The sequence below is a fragment of the Podarcis filfolensis genome (genome assembly GCF_964270895.1).
Source record: "Podarcis filfolensis genome assembly, chromosome: 7".
Classification (NCBI taxonomy): Eukaryota; Metazoa; Chordata; class Lepidosauria; order Squamata; family Lacertidae; genus Podarcis; species Podarcis filfolensis.
In genome coordinates this window covers 29,631,574-29,641,736 of record NC_139603.1, presented here as the reverse complement: position 1 = coordinate 29,641,736, position 10,163 = coordinate 29,631,574, and positions in this window count along the sequence as shown.

Genomic DNA, 10,163 nt, shown 5'->3' with positions numbered 1-10,163 from the left:
ACTTGCTTACTAGGGCTTTTTGATGAACATGCCATTTGTATTTGTTATTGTGGGATATATCCAGCCTCTTATAAACTTTGTGTTTCTATAGAAATAATTTAGAAACATTTACCATTTTTGGAACCTAAGTTATACTGTCTGTCTTTTCTTGCTGCTGTATGGAAGAGCATACGAATCTGACCTTTGAAGAGTTTTGTAAGTAAACCATTTTTATCTTACCAAATGTGTGGTCTCTTTCTAAGCTGAGAGAAGTGGGAAACTTGGAAGTGATTTAGAAGGGAATATTTTAAAGCCTATATTCCCATGCTTTGCTTTGCTACATGCTTTGTGATCTCTGCTGGGATTCTCTTACCAAAAATTCTTGCCCCAAACCTGGATCTAGGCATCTGGGAAATTCTCCTTTTATTCTACCATATCTGGTATTTCTTTTTCTTTTTTACCAAATTACAAAAACCAACCGCTATGGTATTTAGATAATGACTGAGTTTGAGGGGATTGACATTAAGGAAAGGAAAAAAGGCTTTCTGTGTAGTTATCGTATGCCAAGGAGATTTGCCTGGCCTATTTTATTTCCTTTCAGAAGCTTGAGAAGACATGCAGCACAATCCTATCATATTCATTCAGAATTAAGTCCCACAATGTTCAATGGGACTTGCTCCCTAGTAAGTCTTCAAAGGATTGTAGCCTGAACTCATTTTCACTGTTTTTTTCTAGTTACTGATATTGGTTTCGCAGCTCTGAATTCTGCTGCTGCTTCTGGTTCATTTAGTTAATTTAGATCCCCGCACAACATGCTTCCTTTTTAAAAAACATATTCAAAACTAATTCAAAGGTTGCATATAATCCAAAAGTTAATATTGTAGAATCCCACCATTCAATAAAATTGTTTGAGGATGTCCTCCTTTTTATCTATTGTAACATCAGTTCAGTTACTAAGGTGCATTTAAAGTTGTAACTGTTTATTATCCATTACAGAAACGTTGTCACTCTGTACATGAAGGTAATGCAACAGACCTTCAAACTACACCACAGACTCCTCTGGAAAGCAGATTACCATTCATCGTAGGGCTCATAGACACTTAACCATTGCTCCTAGGCACAGGTCTGGGCTTCCCAGGTCTGCATCTGAGTGCCTTCCCTCTGCCCCAGTGGTATGCACTTTACCACTGAATTGGAGCAATCAGCAAGCCATGGAAAACCCAAATTTTACTGGGGGAAGTGGCTTGCCCCCCTCCCAAGGACTGCTACATGGACTGTGAACAGGGCCGTCTTAAGCATATCCAGCACTGTGGTGCAAAGATCCCTCCGGCGCGCCCCACCCTGTTTCCCAGAGTTGCTGACCTTTTTTAGGGAGGACGGCACTGCTGGCGAAGCGCCCAGCTTTGTGGGGCTGGAGGAGGTGGGCAGCGGCTGGAGGGCAGCTCCTCTGGTGGGGAAGAGGTGGAGGCTGGACGTGGTGGCTCCCAGCTCAGCTGGTCGCTTCATGCCATGGTGGCCATGGCAGGCGGAGGCTCTGGGCACGGCGCTGCTTTGGCGCAGAATGGCGGAGGCGGGTGAGGGTGGCGAGTTGATGACACCTCATCCAGCCTCCGCCTCTTCCCTGGTGCCCTCCAGAACTTGGCACCCTGGTGCCCTGCACTACTAGTCTCTATGGGTAAGACGCCCCTGACTGTGAAAAGGAAGTGTGTGAGAGCCCAAAGTCTGAGAAACACATTGAACATGCAGAACTTCATGTATGGTTCTTTGGATCTTTGCCATGGTATGTATTTATGTCTCTGTCTCTTTAAAACCTTTCCATTCCCCTCTGATCAAAATATATGATGAAAACGAACACTTTCTAAGTTGTACGTCTGCCATCCCCATATAGACCAGCTCTGTTAAGGAGATCTATAAGATGGATGCTTTCTGTGCCCACATTCACCACCAATACCTATCAAAACTTGCTTTCAAAATGAGATGTTGAAAATACCTATGTTTATTTGGATTTATACACGCCGCAGAACCCAGTAGCCTACAATATGTCTTTTGTGCCATATCACCCATAGATGCATGATTTCTAGGTTTTAGCACCAAGAGCCCTTTGAGGAGGAAATGAAAGCATCGCATAAGAGGCAGGGCGCTGGTTGTTGTTGTTCTTAAATTATTTTAAAATAATTTCTTTGGTATGCTGGGTATAACAAAATTTTTACACACAGTATCTGACTGTGAGTTCACCTGTCCCAATAATGCACGAATAAACATCAGGGAATTTACTTACCAATATTGATGTATATGTTAAGTTTATATCACCAGTTCATCCATGTAGCCCACAGTCACAGGTACGCAGCTGAGATCTACAGATACAGTATGTGATGCTTGGGTGGAGAATTGTACATTATTTGGTGACTGGTAAGAAAGTTTGCTATGCCAGAGTTACAGAGAGGAGTCCTTCTTGCCCTTACATTTCAGAGCTGGGAGGTGATAGTGGAAGTGTGGGATGTTCCTGGCAGCAACGTGCAAACATATGGAGGGTGTGTGTGTTTCTGAAAATTATTTTGGACAGCCTCACCTGGATGAAGGCAGTCTTTTTGCAGAGATGAGACCTACAGAGGGGGCAGTAGCTTTGCTTTGAGATGTTCTCAGGTTCATTTTCAGGCATATCCCATCAAAAGACCAAGTTAGCAAGTGTTGGAGAGGACCCTGCAAAATAAATATGAAACTCAGAGAAGATCCTCTGCCTGAGACTCTGGAGAGTCATTGTCAATCAGAGCAGACAATACTGCATTAGAGGCACAGCTAGTCTAACCTGGGTGATAGTAAACGTCCTATGCTGGACAGGCCAACATCTGAGATAGTTACTCTTATGTATGCAGCAATGTGTGGATATTGTGGGACACAGGTGGCGCTGTGGGTTAAACCACAGAGTCTAGGGCTTGCCAATCAGAAGGTCGGCGGTTCGATCCCTGCAACGGAGTGAGCTCCCGTTGCTTGGTCCCTGCTCCTGCCACCTAGCAGTTTGAAAGGACTAAGTGCAAGTAGATAAATAGGTACCTCTCTGGTGGGAAGGTAAATGGTGTTTCTGTGCACTGCTCTGGTTCGCCAGAAGCGGCTTAGTCATGCTGGCCACATGTCCCAGAAGCTGTACGCCGGCTCCCTTGGCCAATAAAGCGAGATGAGCGCCGCAACCCCAGAGTCATCCACGACTGGACCTAATGGTCAGTGGTCCATTTACCTTTATGCAGCAATGTGTGGATATTGTTCAGCACCATCAGTTACCATTATCTATTGTATTGTAGCAATCTTTTTTTTTAAGTTCATGTTTAGTTATAGAGCAAGGGTGGGGGACTTTTGACCCTCCAGATGTTTTTGGACCACAGCACCGATCATCTCTCATCGTGGGGCACACTGGCTGGAGCTGATGGGAGGTTTAGTCTAACAACATCTGGAGAGCCACACGTTATAGAGGCTTACTCCTCAATATGGAGTTTTTTCATCCCTTTCATCCTTTAACGGAGAGGTTACCTTTTAAATTTTTTTATTATTGGGGCCTATAGCTGGCACAGAAAGCAAATAAAACCCTAGTGACTCTACAAAGCATGCCTGAGACTTATTATTATTATTATTATTATTATTATTATTATTATTATTAAGCCTTCCCTTTGCATTAAAATACTTCTGTTCTGACGAGGACCACAGTGTAATGGTGGTTGCAGTCATACTATTTCAGTGGAAAAGCTTACCTGTCATTTGGCTTCACGGGAGAACTTGAAACCTGTTATTTATGTCATGGTAAAACATGAATAATATATAGGTGTCAACACATAGTTCTTTTGGATAAGGGGAGCTATATATATACTCAAATAAAGAATGCCTTTTAAGCATTCAAAAGAGACACTGTCTTTAATGGAAGCATGCACATGCGCTAAGTTTTGAATACCTTTAAAATGTATCAAACTGAATGGAGAAAGCATGTGCCCAGCTTTTTATAGGAACTGGAATTGGAAAAAGGCCTCCCTCCCCTCTGCTTTTGCATTCTCTAGACTCACTTTAAATTATAAATAGCACAGTACCCCCTCAAAGAACCTCCGGAAAACAGTAGAAAACAAACCATTAAAGGGTATCCAGAGGGGGCTGTACCAATCAATGTGATTTAAGGGAAGTTTAGAATAAAGTAAATGCTCTCATATATCCCGGTGATCAAGAAATAATACACAGCCCTCAGAACTAATAGGAGGCAGTAATTCAATCAAAATGCTTGTGTTCACTTCATAAACCTCTCAAAACATGGTGCAAGCAGATTAGGAATGGCATCGAAGCTTTAGCAGTATTATTATCAATATAAAATTATTTGTTTCCCAAGGCAGTGAATGCACTTGTTGTGCTGTGCCAGTACCAAGTGTGACAAAATTTGGTCTCTTGCCCTCCATCATGCTTAGGTAATAAGGCACATCTTTTCTAATACCCAAGAGTTCTTGATTACGGTAAGTCCTGCCTGACAGGAAGGTATTAAGTCCAGTCTAGTAGGAAGGCAAATAAATCCTAGTGATGCTTTTTACCATATATATAGCCACTTCCCAGATCCTAAAAAATGACAGGCATTCCTCCCCACACCACAGTTCCCCTAAAAGTGTTAACAGACTACTGACAACTCCTAGGCCTCAAGGGTGGGTAGGAAAATAAAAATGGGCTGTAGCCACGCTGTTCTTTGTCCTGCACTGACCATCAGAAAACCTGCAACTGACAATTTCTGCTGCTTTACTCATGAAGAGCCCAGAAGCTTGTTTGTAAACAGCAAGAGAGACTTGAGCTAAAGAGCTCCTTTTCGTTTCAATATTCTGCTTTGTCCATTTGTCTTCTTCCTTCCCTTTTAAGAAATACCTAATAAATGTTACATAATATGGCAGTTGGTTTTTGTGTGCATTGTTTCCAGCTCACAGAGCTGGTGTCAAAACCTGCACGAGCCTGTGCTACAGAAGTATAAGAAGGGACTTGACAAAAAAATAGCAAGTTTCTCTGATCTCCGGGAGAAGCAACATGATGGGTGCTGGCTCTGCTCCCCTTGGAAGCCGAATGGGAGCTTCATACTTGATAATAACTGTGAAGTGATCACAGCTAGAGGTGTTAGGAAGAAGAAAGAAAGTTTTTGGAGGGAAACATTAGTGAAGGGCATCTCTCTAGTTCAACATAAAAATGGCATTTCATGTTTCTCCTGCATCTGCTCACAAAGACCCACAGATGAAAATTGTAAACAAATGTAAATAGCAACTGCCCAGAAATAAAAGAAACTGCTTATCCCTAAAAGAGAATACAAAATAAACATGGGATACTTTGTTAGATTGTCTCAACCTCAGCCTGGGATTTGGCTGGTTATTTCATTGATGTAAAATGATGGCTGAACCTAATTTAAAGCATGGTTCTGGAGAAAAACACAATGCTTTATTGAAAAGTTATGCATCACATGAGTCATTGTTAAGAGTCAACAGGAGGCTCCAAATCACCTCCTCCATAGCCAGGCTTTCACTCTCCTCAGGAATTTATGGTCAAACTCTTAAGACTCAACCAGTGACCATACTGTCAGTTGCTTGATTTGGAGAAACAAGAGCGGCATACATAGCTCTCTGAGGTAAACTCTCTTTACCTCAGGGATACCAGCTTGACAGCCAACTCCACAGACTGACAAGCAGTGTATTAAAAAACAAACTTTTCCACTAGGAAGGCCCTGCTTGCACATCACCTATCTGAGGCTTTAATCTTTTGGGGGGCCAGCTAATATATTGTACAGCAAGGATGGGGACCCTGAGGTCCTTCAGATTGTGTTGGACTCCATAAGAATTCAAGAAGGGCTTGTTGGATTAGGCCAATGGCCCATCTAGTCCAGCATCCTGTTCTCACAGTGGCCAACCAGATGCTTGTAGGAAGCAGGACTTCTATCCTCCTATGGTTTCTAGAAACTGTTATTCAGAAGCTCTGCCATATGGTGGCACAAAAAGTCACCTTCTGGTGAAAAAGCTGTGTTAGTGAGCCCATTATTATTATTAGTTAGTTGCTTGCTACCTGAAGTTCTCTAAGTGACTTACAACACATTTAAAGAAAATTAATATAAATACTACACTATACCATAAAAACAAATCAATCCCCATAATAATCACAGGAAACTTTGGCAGCATACTAGTGGCGAAACAATATAATATCAGCCTGTCAAAGGGCCTAGAGGAAAAGGTAAGGGCACCAAAAAGATTTCAGTGAAGGTCCCAGACAGACCTTACTGGGGAGAGCATTCCTCACATGGGGAGCCAAAACTGAAAAGGCCCTCTCCCTTGTCACCACTCTCAGGCCTTCTCAAAGGGGGTCATGGAGAAGGGTTTGCAAAATAAGATCTACGGGTCCAGGCAGATTTGCATTGGGAAAGGCATTTCAGAAGTTATTGGGGTCCTGAGTTTCTTTTTTTCAAGTACAAGGTGCTGGAGAAATAGCAGTGTTTTGACAGAAGCTTGAATAGATCTAGATGAGACCAAAGGAAAGCAAGTAAACGTCACAGCCCCTGTCCCCAGTCAAGATCAGGTCAAGGTAGACACCCACATTTCCAAAGCAATAAAACAAAACAAAAAAGTGGCCAGCATTTCAACCCACAGGATGGCTGGTGACAATGGATCATTTTATCGTCAAGAGATGGGCTAATTGAGAAATACATTTAATTGCTGGAAATAAGATCGTTATAGAGAACGTCATCATGCGCATGATATTTTGGAAGAAGTCAGAAAATAAATGTGCAGTTGAAAGCACAATGTATGGTGGGCTGCACATACATTTGTCCTTGTGCACATTCAGAAACAATTATGTGTTTTGCATGATAGTCTCATCTTATGTATATTTTGTTACCTTCTAGAAACTAAATATATTTTCTAGCTCCAGATGTGATGCTTCAGGCATTTCAGGGAACAACCCCTGAATGTTTTGAAAAGAATAGCATTTGTGCTGAATTCTGTATATTCAATTTCCCAAACACTTCCTTACACTGATAGGCAACCTAAATAGTGTGCATTTAAAGTTGTAACTGTTTATTATCCATTACAGAAACGTTGTCATCTGAACACACGCATACACACACCTCTCCAAAGAACCAAAATTCAAAGTAGGGGATGACTGCGAAGACAGCAGCAGTGTGTTTACTCACATGTTCCCACTCTAATTCAGAATTCAGTCACAAAGAAATCATCAATAACTCCATCCACATCTAAGATTATCAGGGAGAGAATGAAAAGCAGCCATTTTAACACTTTTGTTCCCCATGAGCGCAATCTGCAAAACTGAAGCGCTTTGAATTCCCAAAGAAGAAGAGTTTGGATTTGATATCCCGCTTTATCACTACCCGAAGGAGTCTCAAAGCGGCTCACATTCTCCTTTCCCTTCCTCCCCCACAACAAACACTCTGTGAGGTGAGTGGGGCTGAGGGACTTCAGAGAAGTGTGACTAGCTCAAAGTCACCCAGCACCTGCATGTGGAGGAGCGGAGACGCGAACCCGGTTCCCCAGATTACGAGACTACCGCTCTTAACCACTACACCACACTGGCTCATGTAAAATTCCCTGGCATCTCTAGGTGAGGCTGGGAATATCTCCTGTCTGAAATCTGGAGAGTTGCTGGCAGTAAGTGAAGATAAGGCTGAGCTAGGTGGACCAGTGGTCTAACTCAGGATGAGGATGCTTCTTACATTCCTAATGACATGTTTAATAGTGCAGCCCCATGCACAGAAATAAGCCCCATGTGAAATGCATTGCTCCCTAAATCTTTCCCTTTAAAATCCATGCTGGGGTCCTTAACTTTGGCTGGGCTGTGTCAAATAGTCGTGTCCTGTGTCCCCCCTCCCCCGATACCTAGATTACAGATCCAAGAGAAAGCAATTCATCATCTGAAACATAGATTCAAAACTTGAAAGCCGTAAACATTCAGTACTCTTCTAATACATACTGTCCTTGGACTATAGTTTGATGTCCTAGTCGAGAGTCTCTATAGATCAATTCCTTCAGCACTTGACAACACAGTCAGTTGCTTTGCCCCCCCCCCAACAATCTCTCTGGGTGATAGCGTTGCATATTCTCCTCCAAGGAGCCTTTATTTCATGGTTCGTTTGACTTGGCTTTCCCTGATTTTCTGCTAATGACTTTAAATATTGTGCAGAGTCCTCTGGGCCTTCATTTGACTAAACTTCACAAAACTTTCACGCTGAACTCTTGAGGATCCTTTCAATACACACTCTGGATGGTGACTTTTCTCTTCAAACTTTTCTCTTCAGTCGGCTTTGAGGCATATTGGAAAAAAATCTTCTGTGAACTCACTGATTATGATTAGCCATTTTCTCATGTTTGGAGATCACGTAGGATTATTTTGTTTTTATTCTTTTGCAACTTCTACAAGCCCATCATGATTCATCTTCTGCTAACCCAGAAGCTCACCCCATATTCAAGAAAAGAAAACATATTCAATCCATAGCTCAGTGGGAGAGAATCTGCTTTGCATGCAAAAGATTCTACCTTCAACCAGTTTTATTGGGAATCTTTAGTAAAAGGACAGGAAAAGATCTGGGCCTGAGACCTTGAAGAGTCACTGGTACTACTTAGTACACAGAACTCAGTTATATTGATCACTGGCCAGAGGTGGTAAAACACATTATGTTTGAGCTTCACGAAAATCTCATACCCTCCAATATTTCTCCAATGGAAATCGGGCCATCCTAAAGAAAAGCGGGAGATTACGGGATCAAATCAGAAACTGGGACAGCTTCTGTAAATCCAGGACTGTCCCTGGAAAATAGGGATACTTGGAGGGTTTGTAATATAAGCTTTGCTATCTAGATTTATGTATGCTTCCCTCTCCTTTCCTGTTTTGCCTTCTGCCTCTTCCACATTTGCAAAAGGAAAGGAAAGGAAAGGAAAGGAAAGGAAAGGAAAGGAAAGGAAAGGGGAGGCATGAAATGTAAAGCACATTCCAATAAAAAGAGCTCATTCTCTTACCCACAGATAACAAACTGACCCAGTCCCAGGGCTCTGGACATTTTATTGTTACCAAAGCTAAATCACACACATGCAAGCAGATTCTCAATATAGACACAGTTGTGAAGCTAGCAGGCCATTAACTTTTGCTCAAGAAGGATGAAGTTCCACCAGGGAGCTGCTTGAGCTGTGATGGAAACAGAGGTCTCCCCCAGAAAGTTGAGCTAAGAGCTGATATTCCTTGCCATTTTTGGGAGGCAGACAGGTCTGGGCATGCGTTGGAGCCGGCTGCTACTGCTTTATGAACAGAACAGCTTGCAATGAAAAGCTGTCATTTTTTCTCAGGGTGTGTAGAACCAGTTAAACTAGTACATCATACCATAGAACCAGTATCTATCACAGAAGCAGCTGTGATGTATTGGCACTTAAAGACCTTTGATTTCAGCCTAAGGGAGTGGTGAAGGAATTGTGTAGTTGTAAAAACAAAACAAAACAAAACAAAAACGTAGATTTAATATATATATTTATATGTTTTGGCAATTTGTAGTTACAAGTGGAGACCCACATAAAATGCTGTTGATTGTGTGTTTCTGTGTATACCTTCTGTGTAAACTCCCTTTTTTACTTTTAAGTACGCACACTCACAAGCAATACTCATGCGAACATGCTTCTCAGACACGCCACTCACATGCCAGCGTCATAAACACACATTTCCACACATGCTTGACCAACACTGCGCTAGAGCTGCCTGCTCCCTTCTCTGCTGAACTCATTCCCACCAACCCTACACTGCGCCATCTGTTCCTTGGCAATTCAAAGAGGCAGTTTTAAAAGTAGTTCTGTGCAGTTGGAATGTTTATAGCCGTCCTATAACACATTGACATGAGCCAGTGACTATTCATTCAACTAAAGCTGAAGCTCTCATATAAGCAATAGGGATGGGGATTTCAAAGACTGCAATCTGCATTTATCCCAGGTTTCTATAATATTTTGTCAAGTTTATCTGATATTTGAGTCCAAATCGACAAGACCACTGCATTTATGCAAATCTATCTAAACAGTATTTTATAGCACAACCCTGTTCATGTTTTCTCAGAAGTTAACCACACTGAATTTAATGGAATTTATTCTCAGCTAAGTGTGTACAGGATTGTGGTTTTTCTTTGATTTCTCATTTCTTTGAGCATGGTTCTC